The sequence below is a fragment of the Salmo salar genome, chromosome 01, assembly GCF_965601325.2.
Source record: "Salmo salar chromosome 01, fSalSal1, whole genome shotgun sequence".
NCBI lineage: Eukaryota > Metazoa > Chordata > Actinopteri > Salmoniformes > Salmonidae > Salmo > Salmo salar.
In genome coordinates this window covers 31,317,181-31,337,762 of record NC_138291.1, presented here as the reverse complement: position 1 = coordinate 31,337,762, position 20,582 = coordinate 31,317,181, and the positions used below count along the sequence as shown (strand labels likewise).

Sequence of the window (20,582 nt, the reverse complement as noted above, 5' to 3'; positions counted from 1 at the left end):
CTTCTTTAACCCGTCCCCTCCCCTTCATCAACACTGATTGAAGTGGATTTAACAAGTGACATCAATAAGGGATCACAGTTTTCATATGAATTCACCTGGTCAGTCTATGTCATGGAAAGAACAGGTGTTTCTAATGTTTTGTACACTCCAAGTACTGTAGCTACACGGCTCTGAGAGCACCATCCACGTGGAATGCACAGCCCGAACGCACTCCTACAGTACCTCCCCACAATTCCCACCCAAGGCTTCTCTGTCACGCGTTCTCAATTCATTTAGATGTGTTGACAGTTGGTGAAATTTGTTTGAGCTGCGCTATGAAAGTCAACGGTCCAATATTCTAGAACACTGCTGCGCGCACGCGTACATGTTTTGGACAATAATAAACTTAGGCTGCGTCGCCGTTTCTTTTTCTGTTTTCTCTAGTTGTGCGAGTGTGCTCTACAGTAACTCCACGGAAGCGCTGCAACCCTAGGCAGCTGGCACTTGGCTCAATTCACCGACTGGGAAAGAGGTCCCTGTCCACTGATGACAGACAGGCTTGGCAGCAGACCAAACTACAAAGTGGCAGGTTGGTTTGATCAAACTATTGTTTGTATCCTATTGGCGTCTTTCAAATTGAGAAACAAAGTGAAAGTAAAAAGCTGAACATGATTGTTTATAAGTGACAGCTAGATTTTGTTGAAAATGTTACTCACATAATTGTCATAGGCCTATACGAAATTACTAGCTAGCCTTTTACACTTTAATAGCGTCACTGTGTTAAAGCTTTGTAAAAATGTTTTATGTGTGATTTGGTAGAGTATCCAAGGCTATATTATTTCAAATTTATAACTCGTATTGTGCTCTGTGGATATCCTTAGGCTACTGTCAGTAAATCGATGAGACATTTCGTTTAGGCTACAGTTGTGATTTATATTAACAGTAGTTTAAGATTGTATATAATATAGATTTGGTGACAAACATATAACAGATCTGGACTCATCAAGTTTAATTACAAGCATTATTATGCTATATGCTTGGCACACATTATTATCTTTTACTGGAAATATCGGTAGCCTATATACTGTTGGCTACACAGTGACACAGTAGCCTAGGCATTATTGCATACCCTTTTATAATGTAATGAATGTATTATTACTGCTATAGTTGACCATTACAAACATTCCAGTTCTATAATTTTGAAACACTTTAAATAGCAAATCGATTTCGACTTCCATAAAAAGAAACACATGAGCAATTTGAGAAACAACAAGAGACATGTAAACTTAGCAAAGGCTTTAAAGAGGCATGCAATCTAGGACAATCAGAGGTTGAGAAGTGATATTTGGACAGTTGGGTTTGTCTGTGGGAGATAACATAGGTTGATAATATACCAGTAACATAAGGTGATAAGAGACTCATGCCCTTATTATGGCTGCCTGCCTGCTCCCTCCTCATTTAGAAAAGAACCCTGTCCAGATTGTGTGAAATAGACGATGAATGGATAGACGGGTTGTATGCTTTGGTTGATTACCAGCAGAAGATCGCATTTAAATGTACAGATAGATTTGGATTTGGTATGGTTGTAAAAAAAAATATATATATATATATATAGCAAAAACATGTTAAATATTACCCCTCAAAAACATTTTGGATTTGGTATGGATTTGAGATACACAGGGGCAGAACAATTGTTCCCTCACTAACAAGCAATCATAAGATAATATTAGGCAAGTATTAGCCTATTTAACCCTGGCTTGCATGCATCACATCACACCTATGACCAAAATGACAGCAAGTGCCTTTTTGTTGCTAGTGTTATCTTATTTACACTGTTTTAAAACATATTTTTATGCACCCAAATGATATTTCCAATTCTCATCATCACATAAACAAAAATGGTCATATCAAAAATCAAACATGATTTACATTTGGCAATCTCCTCTGATAGCCTTGACACTGCTCACAGTGTAATAATAATCTTACTGTTATGTGGGTTACTCTCCTTTCTACTTACAAATAACTTGACTGTGGGGGAGCTATGTGTGGGGGATGTCCTGTCATGTACAAAAATAATAACCCAACTGTGCATCCCCTTCCGTCCTCCTGCATTTCAACCACTTGAAACACATTCCGTTGGCAAGCACCTAAAACACACCAAGGTCACGGTTTCAAAAGACTGTCTTAGTTTGTACATTATCCAAAAACTAATACACCATGTTACTAAAACATGCCTCCATGCAGTAATCAAACGCAGCCCTCACTGCCGACACACACTGGCACACAGCTACACACTCAGTCACTGGCAGTCATGCACATAAGGGCTGCTGTAGGAGTGTGTGCGCTGCGCAACCAGCTTTAGGCGGCAGGTTTCAACTTAAACCTCACACACTACTACAACATGCCCATCGGGGATAGTACTGTACATGCCAATGTGTTTACAACAAACCTCTTTAGTCGTGGTATTACATTATATGGTCGTCCATAACAGCTTGTCCTCCACTGCACATGCTATCTCCTTTTCCATTCAGCTGTAAGCACAGTGGCTAGGAAGAACTCCCTAGAAGGCAGGAACCTAGGAAGAAACCTAGAGAGGAACCAGGTACTGAGGGATAAATTATTACAGGGCAATTTGAGGGAGGACACCAATAAACCATGTAGAAACCATCATTCAGAAGGGTTTTACCATGTACAAACCAGGTCTGTGTGGTTGATGTTTGAGTGGTGAGGCATAGCTGGTGTTATTTGGAGCTGGGTGGTTAAGCGGTGAGTAGTTGAGCTAGCTGCTACAGCACAGAGGTACAGTACAGTGGGGAAGGCTCTGGTGCCAGCCAGGTGTAGGAGCTCCAGTGACAGGTGACAGGTAAATTACCTCCAAGCTCTAGGTGCCATAATCAGCCTGTCTGCTCCAATCAACTGCACTCTGCTCTGTTCCACTCTCACAAGAGTTTTTACTCTACCAAAAGCAGCCCCTCAACTCCTCCTCCCGTGTAATCTGCTTACAAGGCTCGTTTTCTCTCCCTCCTTCAAATTGAGACAAGCCTTTTCTTGAGCGCTTACTTGTCAGTATTGAGGGAGAGCGAATGGAGGCTAAATGGGGCTGCTGTAGCTCTTTGTGTGGAGGTATGTGTCCCTGGCTCTTTGCCTCCGTCTGAGAGGGAACGACGTGGGAGCATGGCTGACTTAATCATTCTGCTTTAATCACTCTCTCAATCACTCTCTCCTCCACATTGTCTGACCAACATAGTCTGGAAATGTTCTAGAATGCAATCTTCTTAATGGGTTCTTAATTTTTTTTCCCGAATTCACAATGCTTTTTCATTACGATTGACATTAGTCCAACTGGTACAGTATTCTAAAGGCACTAACACTGAGGAAATGAGTGAATCATTGCTGACCTTTGTTCTCAGTGAATAATGGCAAAGGGCTCCTGAACCGCGCTTTGATCTTAATTCTATCGAAACTGGTGGTGGGGGGAGTGTGCAATGAAAATATTCATTTTCGAAAGTTCAATCTCTCATTAGCAGCTAGAGAGAGAGCCCTGTACAGCTGAATATCCTGTGCACAAGGAAAATGTGTGCAAGTGAAATAGATGTGCAGTACTATCATTGAACAGTACCATTGTTTACAGGATAGGGGAGACCAGGGGTTGGTTGTCTCACAGGTTGGTTGTCATAGTGTTTATTACTCAAAATCCAGGGGGGCTAACTAGCATCTTAATTAGCATTGGGGTTGGGGGGGCTGTCATATTGATGTTGGGGTTGCCTGTCACAATCTGACAATTATCCTCATTGTTACAATGTATCCAGAAAGCTAAATGTATTTTCCGGATGTTGAAAAGATGTCTATGTTTCACAAGTTTGGACAGCACAGCACAGTACAGTCCAGTAGTTAAATTTAGCAGAGTACAGATCCGCACACAGGGCCAGCTTAATGAAGGGGCTTACAGGGGCCCAAGAGCGAAAAACCACAGGAGCCCACTCTCAATGTTCAAAATACACGAGAGAGCATCATTTGGCCACACAGGATCAATACTTTCTAGAAAATAAAAGTGGATTGAGGTTTATCACACGCACGTACAGGTAACTGCCAACCTAAAGGAAACACCAACATAAAGTGTCCTGATAGGGCATTGGGCCACCGCGAGCTGCCAGAACAGCTTCAATGCGCCTTGGAATAGATTCTACAAGTAGACCGCAACCATGCCAGGAAAATGCACCCCACACCATAATATATACTTTGTATTATCATTTACTCAAGTGTTTCCTTTATTTTGGCAGTTAACGGTATGCCTACAGTTGGCAGGGGCGCTTGTGTTGTGTTTATTTTACATTTTTTAATTTTAGGTAGGCCAGTTGAGAACAAGTTCTCATTTACAACTGCGACCTGGCCAAGATAGAGCAAAGCAGTGCGACACAAACAACACAGAGTTACACATGGGATAAACAAACGTACAGTCAAGAACACAATAGAAAAGTCTATATACGTACAGTGTGTGCAAATGTAGTAAGATTAGGGAGGTAAGGCAATAAATAGGCCATAGTGGCAAAATAATTACAATTTAGCAATTAAACACTGGAGTGATAGATGTGCAGAAGATGAATGTGCAAGTAGAGATACTGGGGTGCAAAGGAGCAAAATAAATAACAACATGGTGATGAGGTAGTTGGGTGGGCTATTTACAGATGGGCTATGTACAGGTACAATGATCGGTAAGCAGCTCTTACAGCTGATGCTTAAAGTTAGTGAGGGAGATATAAGTCTCCAGCTTCAGTGATTTTTGCAATTTGTTCCAGTCATTGGCAGCCGAGAACTGGAAGGAAAGGCGGCCAAAGTAGGAGTTGGCTTTGGGGGTGACCAGTGAAATATACCTGCTGGAATGTGTGCTACGGGTGGGTGCTGCAATGGTGACCAGTGAGCTGAGATAAGGCGGGGCTTTACCTAGCAAAGACTTATAGATGACCTGGGGCCAGTGGGTTTGGCAACGAATATGAAGCGAGGGCCAGTCAATGAGAGCATACAGGTCACAGTGGTGGGTAGTATATGGGGCTTTGGTGACAAAACGGATGGCACTGTGATAGACTACATCCAATTTGCTGAGTAGAGTGTTGGAGGCTATTTTGTAAATGACATCGCCGAAGTCAAGGATCGGTAGGATAGTCAGTTTTACGAGGGTATGTTTGGCAGCATGAAGGATGCTTTGTTGCGAAATAGGAAGCCGATTGTAGATTTAATTTTGGATTGGAGATGCTTAATGTGAGTCTGGAAGGAGAGTTTACAGTCTAACCAGACACCTAGGTATTTGTAGTTGTCCACATATTCTACATCAGAACCGTCCAGAGTAGTGATACTAGACGGGCGGGTGGGTGCGGGCAGCGATCGGTTGAAGAGCATGCATTTAGTTTTGCTTGCGTTTAAGAGCAGTTGGAGGCCACGGAAGGAGTGTTGTATGGCATTGAAGCTCATCTGGAGGTTTGTTAACACAGTGTCCAAAGATGGGCCACAAATGTTCTATAGGATTGAGGTCAGGGCTTTGTGATGGCCACTACAATACCTTGACTTTGTTGTTCTCAAGCCATTTTGCCACAACTTTGGAAGTATGCTTGGGGTCATTGTCCATTTGGAAGACCCATTTGCATCCAAGTTTTAACTTCCTGACTGATGTCTTGAGATGTTGCTTCAATATATCCACATCATTTTCCTCCCTCATGATGCCATCTATTTTGTGAAGTGCACCAGTCCCTCCTGCAGCAAAGCACCCCCACAACATGATGCTGCCACCCCCGTGCTTCACGGTTGGGATGGTGTTCTTCAGATGCAAGAGTCCCTTTTTTTCCTCCAAACATATTGATGGTCATTATGGCCAAACAGTTCTATTTTTGTTTCATCAGACCAGAGGACAAAAAGTACCATCTGTGTCCCCATGTACAGTTGCAAACCGTAGTCTGGCTTTTTTATGCCGGTTTTGGAGCAGTGGCTTCTTCCTTGCTGAGCGGCCTTTCAGGTTATGTCGATATAGGACTCGTTTTACTGTGGATATAGATACTTTTGTACCCGTTTCCTCCAGCATCTTCACAAGGTCCTTTGCTGTTGTTCTGGGATTGATTTGCACTTTTTGCACCAAAGTACGTTCATCTCTAGGAGACGCGTCTCCTTCCTGAGGTGTATGACGGCTGCGTGGTCCCATGGTGTTTATAGTTGCGTACTATTGTTTGTACAGATGAACGTGGCACCTTCAGGCAATTGGAAATTGCTCCCAAGGATGAACCAGACTTGTGAGGGTCCACAATTTCTTTTCTGAGTTCTTGTCTGATTTCTTTTGATTTTCCCATGATGTCAAGCAAAGAGGCACTGAGTTTGAATGTAGGCCTTGAAATACATCCACAGGTGCACCTCCAATTGACTCAAATGATGTCAATTAGCCTATCAGAAGCTTCTAAAGCCATGACATAATTTCTGGAATTTTCAAGGTGTTTATAGGCACAGTCAACTTATGTAAACTTCTGACCAACTAGAATTGTGATACAGTGAATTATAAGTGAAATAATCTCTCTGTAAACAATTGTTGGAACAATTACTTGTGTCATGCACAAAGTAGATGACCTGACCAACTTGCCAAAACTATAGTTTATTAACAAGAAATTTGTGGAGTGGTTGAAAAATGAGTTTTAATGACTCCAACCTAAGTGTATGTAAACTTCAGACTTCAACTGTATAAACCATAGAAGTGTTTTGGAACCTATTACCTTGGCAATTTGGGCACACTAGAGATGGCTGCCAGTCCTGATTCGAATTGGAACTGCCATCTATGGATTATTTTTCTATGGTTGGTTGCTATCAGTTAGTCTTTTGTAAATTTCAAAATACAATTGCAAGAAAAACACAGTTTGGAAAGCAAATGCCTACTGCTGAAAAGAGAAGACTAATCTGTCTGTAGAACCAATAGATTTGATTGTTTCTTAACAACTCCCTATTTTGAGCAAACAGCATAGTCCCGGGGCCTATGATTTGTGACAGTGCAGGACAGTACAGTTTAATTCAGTAGTGTACAGTAGAGTCTAGTAGAGTTAAATTCAGCAGAGTACAGCACAGTGCAGGACAGTACAGTTTAATTCAGTGCTGTTGTCACGTCCTGACCAGTAAAAGGGGTTGTTTGTTATTGTAGTTTGGTCAGGGCGTGGCAGGGGGTGTTTGTTTAGTGTGTTTCGTTTTTTGGGGGGTATGTTCTATGTTAGTCTATTTCTATGTCTGTGTCTATTTATTCTATTTCTATGCTTAGTTTATTGGGTTGACCTTCAATTGGAGGCAGCTGTTCATCGTTGCCTCTAATTGAAGGTCCTATTTAATAGGGGTGTTTTTTCATTGGGATTTGTGGGTAGTTGTTCCGTGTGTAGCTGTGTGCCTTACAGGACCATTTTTCGTCGTTGTTTTTGATTAAGTGTTTATTTTGGTTTTCTTCTAAATAAAGAAGATGAGTATTCACATTCCTGCTGCGTTTTGGTCCCATCCTTACGACGTACGTGACAGCTGTACAGTAGAGCAAAGTAGAGTACAGTACAGTTGAGTCTAATTCAGTAGAGTAGAGCAGGGGTTTTCCAACCTTTTAATGTTAAATTAATTCTCACAAAAGTAGTGCACTGAGCCTTTGGCAAATATTCTGAAACCCTGGGCGAAGTCCCCTTAAAAACAAATGTATACTTTTGCGAGCCGCCAATTAAGTTCTTGAGCGCCGCATGCAGCTTGCGAGCAGCGCCAATGACTACCAGTGGTGATCATTTTATATTATTAAAGCAAATTTCCTGCTATTTTACCCATTTTGCCATGAGGCTGAGAGAAAAAAATTACTGTTTTGAAGCAAATTGCCTGCTATTCTTAACATTTTGCTATGACTTATGTCCGGTTTGTATGCTTTCTGAGCAGGGCTGGTTCTAGCATTTTGGCCCCTAACTAAGTTTTGATTGTGGGCCTCCCCAACTGCAACCGGAAATAATAATAATAATAATAATAATAATAATTGGGTAAAGGGCCCCCTGGAGGTCAGGGCCCCGTGGCGTGCCCCTCAGTAATAAGGCCCTGACTACCACTGGTGTAGATTGAGACAGGAAAGTGCAAATGCTATTTGCATATTGATGGGAAAATATGATTGTTATTGGGGTTGGATAGGAAAGACATGAAGATGTATCAAGATTTTACAAAACATGTTCTGTAGGTATACTAAAACCAATATTTAATACTGAGATATAAATGGGTAAAACATGTTTTTTTTTTATTGTTGTTCCACGGAGTCCCTAGCGCCCCCCAGTTTGAAAACCACTGGAGTGGAGTACGGTATATTACAGTACAGTACAGATAACATCTTACATTGTCTATGACATTTCAGATTTACATATGAACATTTTTCACAAAGTAGTTTGGATGTAGTGAACTACTATTTCATAGTAACTTTAGTGAAGTAAATTATATTTTTTCTTACGGGTAGCTTTAGTGTAGAGAAGAAAAAAAATTGGTTTGAAGTAATTGGTAGCTTGGCAAACTATATTTTCAGAGGAGCTTCCCCAACACTGGGTATTAAGCACATTCATAACTGTTTTATAATACCTCAAATTAATGTCACTTTACTTAAGTTGTCTGTGCAATGGCATATGACATGGTTATGAACAAGCCACGAGAACTAGGGGTGCTGAGGGTGCTGCAGCACACACAAAAATCAGAATATATATATTTGAAAAAGTATGAAAATGTATGCACTCACTACATTTACTAAAATGTAAAAGGAATGAACAGACCATTTAGGTATTCACATAGAAATAAGTTGTGTTTGCAAAGTATTTCAAGAAACTGGAAATCATATCAAGCAAGTATTTTCATATTCCACAAGTATTATCAGATTAACTGTTTTGTACAGATAATTATCAGACTCAAGTTACAAATGCTGGTAAACACAAAATACATTACATTTAAATTTTTTCACAAAAGTAGAGCACTGGACCTTTACTAGTCCTGTATTGGCTGGCCAATATAGACGTGTGTAGCGTGGACATTTTCAATATGTTACAGTGCATTCGGAAAGTATTCTGACCCCTTGACTTTTTCCACATTTTGTTACATTAGTCTTTTTCTAAAATTGATTCATTAGTTTTTTTCCCTCATCAATCTACACACAATACCCCATGATGACAAAGCAAAAACTCTCAGTACTCAAGATAAGACCCAGATGCAGACACTTCGAATCAGAGTGGTTTATTCAGGGGCGAAAATCTGATATCAACTTAGGAGGGAACAATTACATGAAATTTTCTCAAGAGCAATTCCTGAGGGGGACACCAAAAGTAGTGCTGTAACACATAGCCTACATTGTAATATGGTAAATGTATATTGAGGAAACAAAGAAATAAGGTGTTTGCCGTATTCCTAACTACCGGTACCCAAAACTACACAACTAATCACAACAGCAATACCATTGCCTTTAACAAATCTTAGTTCAGTCACCAGTTTAAGTTGAGAGTCGGGGTATCCATGGCATTTTCCAATTATGTTCCTATTTTACAAGTCAAAAAAATTGAGAACCTTTCATAATGTTGCCAAACAAAGACTCAACAAACTTACCTGAGACTCGCTGTCTCTGCCAGTCTGTCCCTGCATATCTGTCCCCAACTCTGCTGTCTGTGTGCCATCTGTTGCCTGCTCTGCCTAATGACATCATTTTGAAACATTTCTATTAGAATTTCATTTCTTTCTTATGAACATTTTATCAACTAGTCTTTCAGATATTAGGCTACTAGGGTTCTTACTTTGAGTTTTGGTGTACTGAAAAATACTCTGATGTCCGTCTTTTATTTTTCTGCCATTTTTCTACCTGGCTGGCTGGCTGGCTGACTGGCTACACACACACACACAGTGTGTAGGTTATTTACAGTAGGAGATGGGCTTCTATCATCTTATCTTTTGTCATTCTATTTGGGCTTCGATCTAAAAGGTATCTAGCAAATGTGAAACGGATTAAAATGACAAGAGTTGACAGCTGTATGAGTTCACCATTTACACAACATATGCTGCAACCTTTTGTAATTTTAATAGTTTGTTTCATATTGGCTGGCTTCCAACAATAGCTGAATATGCAAAGCTAGCGAGCACCAATTCCGTTTCAGTGGTGTTTGCTATAATCTTTGCTACCCGGGTTAAATAAAGGTGAAATAAAATAAATAAATAAAAGTTCCCTTGCGACAATTTAGCTTTTGCAACGAGACCATTAAATATATTTAAGACAATGGTAGAAGAGAGTGTAGTTCTGTTCAGTTTGGACTTCAGTTTATCGTCATCTGCATGCTGATCTTGGAATAAATTGACGATAGCAAAGATTCCATCTTTGACGAGGCCACATAAATAGAATAATTACTAGCTAGCTTAATAGTTAATATTTGCCCGCTAGCTCTGCATATTCAGCTAGTGTGTGTGCGCGATTGACTGGATTAACCTCACGTCAGTTACGTTCATTGAGTGCCTTTCAGACAGTGGATACCACCCCTCTGTTACCTTGCCAACTAAGGAACTGGCAGTGGATCAAACCATTGTGAGGCAAAGGGTGGGGGGGGTCGCAATCTTTTGAAACTTAAAAACGCGCTATTAACCTGTTATGGCTAGGGGGCTGGATAAAAAACGTACCCGATTTAATCTGGTTACTACTCCTGCCCAGTAACTGGAAAATGCATATAAGTATTGGCTTTGGATAGAAAACACTCCAAAGTTTGTAAAACTGTTTGAATGGTGTCTGTGAGTATAACAGAACTCAAATGGCAGGTCAAAACCTGAGAGATTCCTTTACAGGAAGTGGCCTGTCTGACCATTTCTTGAACTTCTTTGCCATCTCTATCTTTTACAAAGGATCTCTGCTCTAACGTGACACTTCCTTCGTCTTCCATGGGCGCTCAGAGCCCGGGAAAAACCTGAATGTCGTCATCCCAGCCCCAGGCTGAAACACATTATCGCCTTTCTCAAGTGGCCGATCAAGGGACTGTGGGCTTAGGCACGTGCCCTGGCCGCCCCCGTCTTTGTGATTTTTCCTCTGTTTGCCGAAAAGGAGATTCCCGGTCGGAATATTATCGCTTTTTTACGAGATAAATTGCATAAAAATTGATTTTAAACAGCGGTTGACATGCTTCGAAGTACGGTAATGGAATATTTAGAATTTTTTTGTCACGAATTGCGCCATGCGCACGACCCTGATTTACCATTTCGGATAGTGTCTGGGACGCACGAACAAAACGCCGCTATTCGGATATAACGATGGATTATTTTGGACCAAACCAACATTTGTTATTGAAGTAGCAGTCCTGGGAGTGCATTCTGACGAAGACAACAAAAGGTAATCAAACTTTTATAATAGTAAATCTGATTTTGGTGAAGGCTAAACTTGCCGGGTGTCTAAATAGCTAGCCCGTGATGGCTGGGCTATGTACTTAGAATATTGCAAAATGTGCTTTCACCAAAAAGCTATTTTAAAATCGGACATATCGAGTGCATAGAGGAGTTCTGTATCTATAATTCTTAAAATAATTGTTATGCTTTTTGTGAACGTTTATCGTGAGTAATTTAGTCAATTGTTAGCAAATTCCCCGGAAGTTTGCGGGGGGTATGCTAGTTCTGAACGTCACATGCTAATGTAAAAAGCTGTTTTTTGATATAAATATGAACTTGATTGAACAAAACATGCATGTATTGTATAACATAATGTCCTAGGTGTGTCATCTGATGAAGATCATCAAAGGTTAGTGCTGCATTTAGCTGTCTTCTGGGTTTTTGTGACATTATATGCTAGCTTGAAAAATGGGTGTCTGGTTATTTCTGGCTTGGTACTCTGCTGACATAATCTAATGTTTTGCTTTCGCTGTAAAGCCTTTTTGAAATCGGACAGTGTGGTTAGATTAACGAGAGTCTTGTCTTTAAAATGCTGTGAAATAGTTATATGTTTGAAAAATTGAAGTTTTTGTATTTTTGAGGAATTTGCAATTCGCGCCACGCCTATCATTGGATATTGGAGCAGGTGTTCCGCTAGCGGAACGTCTAGATGTAAGAGGTTAAGTGTCTATAATCAGCACAATTGCTTTCATTGCGTATTATTAATATTATTTAAATTACATAGTTATGTTTCAGTGATATATTGGGGGGGACAAATCATATTTTTCCCAGCATGGGGGGGTCGTGTCCCCCCGTCCCCCCCGGGATTTCCGCCCCTGGGTTTATTGACAAAACGGGGCAAGCAAACGACAGGTCAAGGGCAGGCAGAGGTCAGTAATCCAGGGCAGAGTCAGTAAGGTACAGTACGGCAGGCAGACTGGTCAAAACCGGGAAGAATTAGAAAACAGGGACTAGAGAAAACAGGAGTACGAGAAAAAACACGCTGGTAGGCTTGACGAGACAAGACGAAATGGCAACAGACAAACAGAAAACACTGGTATAAAAGAGGAGAAAGAGGAGACAGAGGGCTGTGAGACAGAGGTATCCTTGATACATGAAAAGTGGGATGTATACGGAGGGTGCGGGGCAACAGAAGATGAACAGCAGAGGGGCTAAGAATCTTTGAGATGGGGAAAGGGCCGATAAAACGGGGGGAAAGTTTGCAGGACTCCACCCGGAGGGGCAGATCCAGAGTGGACAGCCCAAGACGATAACGGGGAGCCGGGGTCCGGGGGCGGTCCGCGCGTCGTCGATACCTGGAGATGATCTTGAGAAGAGCAGACCGGGCTCTCTTCCAGGTCCGGCGATAGCAAGCGGACGAACATCTGGGCCGAGGGTATACTGACTTCCTCTTGCTCATGGAAGCGCGAGGGCTGATAGCCCATCGAACACACGAAAGGCAAGAGACCAGTGGCTGAGCAAAGGAGGGTGTTGCGGGCGTATTCCACCCACATGAGTTGCTGGCTCCAGGTGGTGGGGTTGACAAAGACAAGGCAACGAAGAGTCGTCTCCAGGTCCTGATTGGCTTGCTCCAACTGGTTGTTAGACATGGGGTGAAACCCGGAGGACAGGCTGGCCGACAACCCAATGAGTGTGCAAAGCACCTTCCAGAACCAGGACGAGAACTGAGGACCACGGTTGGAGACCATGTCCACCGGAAGTCCATGGGGGAGTGCAGGGATATATATGACCAGGGACAGTGAGGGACAGGAAGTGGTCTTATTCTGCCGACGAGTCTTATTCTGAGCACAGACAGTGCAGGCGGCAACGAACGCGGAGATGTCAGGAACCATGTTGGTCCACCAAAAGCGTTGTCGCACAAAGGCCAGGTTCCGTCGGGAGCCAGGGTGGCAGGCAAGCCTGGAGGAATGAGCCCATTTCAGGACTGGGGAGTGGGCAGCATCTGAGACAAACATCTGGTTAGCCGGGCCCCCCCACCCAGAGTCCAGCTGGGAAAGCTGCGCCTCACGGTCCTGGTTCTCTATTCCCCAGATGAGTGCAGCCACCTGGGGAATGAGGTAGGAAGGAGGGTCTCGGGTTCTGAGGGTGTAGCAGATGACCTATAGCGGCATGAAAGCGCATCCGGCTTAACATTCTTGGACCCCAGGTGGTAGGAGATGGTTAAGTTGAACCGAGTGAAAAGCAGGGCCCATCGAGCTTGCCTGGAGTTGAGACGCTTGGCAGTGTAGAGATATTACAGGTTTTTGTGATCCGCCCACACAATTAATGAATGCTCCGCCCCCTCTAACCAGTGCCTCCACTCCTCCAACGCCATCTTCACAGCGAGTAGTTCCTGATTTCCCACATCATAATTCCTCTCCGTGGCGTTAAGACAATGGGAGAAGAAGGAGCAAGGATGCAGCTTAAGGTCCAGGGCAGAATGCTGGGACAGGACAGCCCCCACTCCGACGTCCGAAGCATCGACCACCATGAACTAACGGGATGGGTCCAGATGGATTAATATGGGAGCTGTGGTGAATTAAAAAATATATATATTTAACTAAGCAAGTCAGTTAAGATCAAATTCTTATTTACAATGACGGCCTACCGGGGAACAGTGGGTTAACTGCCTTGTTCAGGGGCAGAACAACATATTTTTACCTTGTCAGCTTGGGGATTCGATCCAGCAACCTTTCGGTAGCTGGCCCACTAACGCTCTAACCACTAGGCTACCTGAAGCTGTAGGTCCAGGAACGCTCAGTCAGCAGCTGGGGACCATGTGAACAGAACCTTGGGAGAGGTGAGTGCTGAAAGGGGGGAAGCCAGGGTACCGTAACCCTGGATAAAATGGCGATAGATATTGGCAAATCCCAGTAATCGTTGCTGCTGCATTCTGGACGTGGGTTGGGGCCAATCCACCACCGCTCTCAACTTTCCGGGATCCATCTGCACATTACCAGTAGCGATGATGTATCCTAGGAAGGAGATGGTGGAGCGATTGAATTCGCATTTTTCTGCTTTAACAAAAAGCTGGTTCTCCAGGAGACGCTAGAGGACTTGTCGGACATGGAGAAAGTGTTCTTGATCGGAGCGGGAAATGACGAACGCGAACCGGTTCAACGTGTCACGGAGAACGTCGTTATCCAGGGCCTGGAAAACAGCAGGAGCGCAGACTGAATGGCATCACCAGGTATTCGTAGTGTCCACTAGCCGTGTTGAAGGCTGCCTTCCACTTGTCACCTTCCTATAGCCGCATCAGATGGTAGGCGTTCCCCAGGTCCAATTTAGAGAAAATGGTTGACCCCTGGAGCAGTCAAAAGCCGAGGCGATTAGTGGTAGCGGGTAGCGGTTCTTAACCGTGATGTCATTAAGGTCCCGGTAGTCGATTCCACAAAGCAGAACCCTGCACCGGCGGGGGAGGCAGAAGGATGGATACATCCTGCAGCTAGGGAGTCCTCAATGTACATTTCCATAGCCTTGGTTTCCAGACCCAACAATGAATACAGCCGTCCCCGGGGTGGTGTGGTGCCCGGGAGAAGGCTGATCACGCAGTCGTAGGGTCAATGTGGAGTAAGCGAAGTGGCCCGGGCCTTGCTGAAAACCTCCCGGAGGTCCTGGTACTCTGTGGAGAGGTCTGAGGCTTCTTCCGAGCCCACAGGAAGAATTCCTGGGGCAGGCTGCGCCGACAAAAGGCAATGAGCGTAGCAGAACGGGATCCAGCCCATGATAACGCCAGAAGTCCAGTCGAGAAGGGGATTGTGTCGCTGGAGCCATGAAAACCCCAATACCATGGGTACCTGAGGAGACTTGATGAGCATGAACCACATAGACTCACTGTGGTTTCCTGACACTCGCAGGTTGATAGGAGTAGTATTGTGGGTGACTCTGCCTATAGAGCACCCATCCAGCGCTCTAACGTCCATGGGAGTGGAGAGGGGCTGAGTGGGGATGCCCAGCTCTGACACCAGGGTGGTGTCCATGAAACTCTTATTGGCACCAGAGTCAATAAGTACCCGGAGAAATTTTGACTGGTTGCCCCAGAGCAGGATGGCATGGAGAGGGGTACAAGTAAGGGGAGAAGGAAAATTCTCTGTATGGCCCAGAGTACTCGTACCTACTGATGAGCATGATCTTTTAATGGACAGGTAAACACGTAATGGCTGGTAGTCCCGCAATGCAGATTACTCTTAGTGTTAAGTCTGCGTAAAGGTTCGGCTGGAGACAACCTAACTCTGCCGAGTTTCATCGGCTCTCGGGGGAACTCGGGTAACCTCGGATTCTCTTGGGAACGTAGACGCCAGGGACTTCCTGGATCCCTCTGAGGCGAGGCGGGATCCTTGGGCGAGCGAGTGGGATCTGAATCAGACCTCCTCTACCTCCTACGTTCCCGTACTCGCCCATCGATCCAGATGGTCAAGGCGATGAGCGAATGGAGATCTGTAGGCATCTCCCGGGCTGCGAGCTGTAGTTGTACTGTATGCCTTCTGGGAAGTGTTATGAAAATGTGTGAGAGAGAACATGCCTGTGAATCATCCAGAGCCTCAACCAAATACAACGCTCAATTGAACTTGATGAATCGTGCTTTGTCCAAATCATTGCTTGTGGTTTGGGTGATTGGTAGCTGCTAGATAACTCTCTTCCCCCTTCCCAGGCATCCGTTGAATGGGGATGGAGCTGTCAAGAGTCAATTATCTTAGTCGGTATTCTGAGTAAATTATCCCTTTAAAGATGGTATAGTGCAGGGATATTCAACTCTTTCCCTTTGAGGTCCGGAGCGTGCTAGTTTTCTGTTATACCTGATAATTCATTGCACACACATGGTGTCCCAGGTCTAAATCAGTCCCTGATTAGAGGAGAACAATGAAAAAATGCAGTGGAACTGACTTTGAGGTCCAGAGTTAAGTTTGAAGGGTGTAGTGTGTTTGAAACAAGAACACTTACCCCCAGACGGTCAAAGAGGTTCGAAGTAGTTTTTGCTAAGCATCCAACTTGCTGTTTGCAATGTTTTGGGGGGGAATTTTTTCTCTCTCTCACAAAAGTAGTGCACTGGGTCCGGTTGCATAAAACATCTTAAGTGTTTTCCTTAAGTGTTTTACCTAAAGGAATAATTGTATCCATACTGAATGAAGCACTTAAAGGACCTCATCGGCACCATTAACTTTTTCACTTAATTTAAGGAGGAAATTCGCCTTGAAATGTTTTGTGCAACTGACTTAAAGTTAAGGAAACTTTTAGGTAAAAGATTAGGGGGGAATTAACATACAATGTTTTATGCAACCGGGCTCTGGGCCTTTACTAGTCCTGTATTAGCGAACCAATATAGTTGTTTTTGGTTTAGTTTTTTTCTGCAGAATGTTTATCTAGAAATGTATTGATCAAATATGACTGTCAGATAGATTGGAATAGTATAGAAGATTATGTTCTCTATTAATTATATTTCTATCTTCAACATGCATTTCCAGATACAGCCCTGCCATTAGTTGAAGGCAGCCAATCCAAACGTTTCTGAAAAGTAGTCACTTCCTGAGATCTGTATCCAAATAGTTTTAAAAAGTTGTTATATTTGGGATATGTATTCAAATAGTTTTAGTCACCCAAAATAGTTTTTTACTTTCCACAAATTATAGTTAAATCTATAGTTATCCCAGGCCTGGCCTGGTAAGGACATTTCATCTTCCAAGTATATAGTCTTATTAACAGAGCTGGCACCATGACCTTTGACATGTGATGCAGTGCTGGGTTTACCATGGACCTCTGCCAGGCTGCAGGTTCAACAACTAGACTGTCTGTCCAAAGACCAAACCACTGGATTGCCAGCATTTGACAAAACATCGGGCCGTTCAGACTGTCAATAGTTGTTAACCCTGTTCCAAATCCTCAGCATGTAAACGTAAGTGACTCAGTACATTCTTATATGTTCTGTATGTTAAAAAAAGTGTTTGAGATTTTGGGGAAGTATTTTGTTGGAATATTTTTGTCTTACTTTCTAATTTAATATTGTTTTAATATTCAAACTGTGTTATATATTACTTATGATGAGTAGCGATAAACAACATTTTCCCTACATCTGAATGTTGAGTTCCACAGGCTTGGTCTCATATTGAGGTTTGTGATGATGTGAAAGGTCAAGCGTAGTATGGGTTATAGTTAAATAAATGTAAATTCCCCATATTTGGGGAACTTATTCGAATTGTTTTATTCAATTTAGTCTGGAACGAGAACGGTAGCCCATATCTGCAAAAGCAGGGTGTCTGCGGAAAGCTGAGTATCTTGGCTATTGATTAGCGCCTTCAAATATTTTGTGACTTACTACCATAAATGGGCATACGAATGTATAAGGGGAGGCTGAGCCGATGACTTCATTTCAAGATGGCTGCTACCTATATTCCGGTTAGCGTTGTGAAGCATAAACAAAATAAACACAGAATATGTTGATACACACCAAAAGCCGGGACTCCACAGATCATGAGGATATCTTATTTGTCTGCCTGTGAACAATCATTATTGATCACCAGCCCGAGAGTCAAAATGTTTATTTTACACGTTTTCACCAAATAGCAAACATCTTACAAGGTAAGCTTCGATTTGGTCTGTTTGAGCTATAGCTACATGGGAGGTATCAAATTCATCCTTTGGTTGGTAGGAACATATCTATCCTATTGTCAATTATGATGTATGACTTAATAGCAACATTTATCTTTGCGCATGAAAAATATGATGTCTGCTTACATTACATGGGATTGGCTACTATGGCACCTTGAGTCTCTTGTAGCCAATGAGATATGCTTCCCAGGGATATGCAGTTGACCTAGGTGGGACAAAGCAAGGCCTAGAACCTTTTATGCGTAATGCAAACTATTGCTTCCTGGCTCAGAGACTTGGAAACGTCCCGTGACCACACCTGACACAACTTACTAAAACATCTGCCCATTTCTAGTTGTTTGGTCTATCAATCCCTTTTTTTGCTGATATTGTTCAGTTTCCAGCTCTAGTCATCAATAATTCACTTATAGCTTGTCAATGACAGATTACTTTCAAATTAAAAAAACAAAAAAACGGTTATTTTGTGTGCGTTTGATCTTGTGTATTCTGAACTATGTATCTCCTGAACTATGTAACTCCTATCTTCTGATAATTTCCTCACAATCTCCCAGATGTCTTCTTTCCAAATATACTAAGTTTTTGCCTTTACATTTAAGAGGTTTAAGAGTTATCACACCCAGGCCTGACTGGATGGTTTTAGATCAAGCTATAAGTATGGAACTGAATTGACCCTCAGCAACTTCAGGTGAAAGACTTTGATTGGGTGAGTTTCCTGGGCATGTGCTGGAATGGACGTCTTTACTCTGAATTCATGTGTGGGCCTGTTTTTGTGTGAATGGAAACCTAACCAATGACTGTCCTCAGCCCTCGGCCTGTGCTGTTGGTAGCTGTGCAGTTGGTACTTGTGTTATCCACTCTGACACTGATTAACGTGATGATGGCCTGTTTGACCCAGCCTACAGTGCCTTCAGAAACTATTCACAAGCATTGACTTTTTCCACATTTTGTGTTACAGCCTGAATTTAAAATGGATTAAATTTAGATTTTTGGCCTACACACAATACCCCATAATGTCAAAGTGGAATTATGTTTCTAGATTTTTTTACAAATTAATTGAAAATCTGAAATGTCTTGAGTCAAAGTATTCAACCCCTTTGTTATGGCAAGCCAAAATAAGTTCAGGAGTAAACATTTGCTTAACAATTCACATGATAAGTCGCATGGACTCACTCTACCTCATTTCTGCACCGCACACATACAACACGATCTGTAAGGTCCCTCAGTCGAGCAGTGAATTTCAAATACCGACTCAACCACAAAGAACAGGGAGGTTTTCCAATGCCTCGCAAAGATTTACCCATTGGTAGATGGGTAAAAAAACAGACATTGAATATCCCTTTGAGCATGAAGTTATTCATTACACTATGGATGGTGTATCAATACATCCAGTCACTGCAAAGATACAGGTGTCCTTACTAACTCAGTTGCCGGTGAGGAAGGAAACCGCTCAGGTATTTCACCATGAGGCTTTTAAAATGGTTACAGAGTTTAATGGCTTTGATAGGAGAAAACTGAGGATGGATCAGCAACATTGTAGTTACTCCACAGTGCCAACCTAATTGACAGAGTGAAATGAAGTAAGCTTGTACAGAATAAAAATATTACAAAACATGCATCCTGTTTGCAAATTAATACTGCAAATAAATGTGGCAAAGCAATTAACTTTTTGTCCTGAATAGAAAGTGTTATGTTCGGGGCAAATCCAATACAACACATTACTGACTACCACTCTATTTTCAAGCATCGTGGTGGCTGCATCTTGTTATGGGTATGCTTGTAATCGTTAAGGACTGGGGAGTTTTTCAGGATAAAAAAATACTTTGAATGGAGCCAAAGGAATCCAGTTTAGTCTGCTTTCCACCAGACAGTGGGAGATGAATTCACCTTTCAGCAGGACAATAACCTAAAACACAAGGCCAAAAGTACACTGGAGTTGCTTACCAAGAAGACAGTGAATGTTCCTGAGTGGCCAAGTTACAGTTCTGACTTAAATCTGTTTGAAAAGCTTTGGCAGGAATTGAAAATGGTTGTCTAGCAATGATCAATTTGATAGCGCTTGAAGAATCTTGAGAAGAATAATGGATAAATATTGTACAGACCAGGTGTGCAAAGCTTTCAGAGACTTACCCAGAAAGACTCAGCTGTAATCACTGCCAAAGGTGATTTCTAATATGTATTGACTCAGGGGTGTGAATACTTATGTAAATTGAATACCTAAATGCTGTATTTAATTTTCAATACATTTGAAAGAAAACTGAAAAACCTGTTTTCATTTTGTTGATGTGCTATTGTGTGTAAAAAAAATAATAATATTTTTTTTAATCTGTTTAATCCATTTTGAAGTCAGGCTGTAACACAAGAAAATGTGGATGAAGTCAAGGGATATGAATACTTTCTGAAGGCACTATATGTACAGCCTTACGTAAGCCCCACACGTCCAGTACATACCATATATACAGAACACATCTACTTACACACGTAAAAATGCACACTTTTCCCAAGGAAGATTGTAACAATTTTAATATACCACGTTACTTGATGTTGCACCTATTTCTTTTTCATGTGTTTCATCTGATCAAGCTTGTTATCAGTCTGATGCAAGTGCA

The 20,582-nt window shown here is 42.3% G+C and overlaps 1 protein-coding gene across 5 annotated transcripts in view; it reads left to right on the top strand.

The window, feature by feature from the left end:
* The first annotated feature begins 264 nt into the window (after positions 1-264).
* The window catches only part of esr2b (estrogen receptor 2b), a 32,435-nt gene continuing 12,117 nt past the window's right edge, over positions 265-20,582 (top strand). The window contains exons 1-2 of one of the 5 annotated variants that reach the window (XM_014171929.3): positions 17,104-17,263; positions 18,573-18,679. The gene's annotated coding sequence lies outside the window, so the exon portion shown is untranslated. Of the gene's footprint in view, positions 569-17,103; positions 17,264-18,572; positions 18,680-20,582 lie in introns of those variants that run through there. The other 4 variants (XM_014171749.3, XM_014172068.3, XM_014172152.3 and 1 more) reach the window with 4 other exon arrangements.